Genomic DNA, 747 nt, shown 5'->3' on the forward strand with positions numbered 1-747 from the left:
GTGTGCTCCCAGCGGGGCTCTGGGGTAAGTACGGAGGATTTAGGATATCCAGAATATCCCATAATTATGGCCTGAGCAGGGATGTCAGCCCTCTCCACACCTGGGGGGAACTGCTGAGGGCCCTTTGTGGGTTCCTAACAAAACAACCTTCTGGCCTGTGAGTGTTCATTCTGCTGAAATTCCCTTTTTCCCAGAGCTGGGCTGATTAGGAAAATAGGTCACTCGTATCTTGGGGAATTCCCTGCCCTGGAAGTCCTAAATAGATGGGAGAGGAGGTGAGAGCAGAGCTCACAGCTGGCACGGGTTTGGGATTTTACCCCTGGTGGCCCCGTGGGTGGGTCAGGTAAAGAAACCTCCTGAGGGAGCCGATCCCTGAGCAGGGACACTGAACCCTGGCACATCCCGAGCTGCCCAGGGCTGGAAAAGGCCTGGAAATCCCTCGGGGAGGGTGCCAGGGGCTGCTGCCGGGGAAGGGAGGAGCAGGGATATCGGGAATTCCTGCCCTGCAGCCTTGGCCACTGCCAGTGCTGTGGGTGTCCCCAGGCTGTGTCACTGCCATTTCCATGGGTGTCCCCAGGCTGTGTCACTGCCAGTGCTGTGGGTGTCCCCAGGCTGTGTCACTGCCAGTGCTGTGGGTGTCCCCAAGCCATGGCACTGCATTTCCATGGGTGTCCCCAGGCTGTGTCACTGCCAGTGCCGTGGGTGTCCCCAGGCTGTGTCACTGCCAGTACCATTGGTGTCCCCAAG

The sequence above is a fragment of the Geospiza fortis genome, unplaced genomic scaffold (genome assembly GCF_000277835.1).
Source record: "Geospiza fortis unplaced genomic scaffold, GeoFor_1.0 scaffold628, whole genome shotgun sequence".
Lineage (NCBI taxonomy): Eukaryota > Metazoa > Chordata > Aves > Passeriformes > Thraupidae > Geospiza > Geospiza fortis.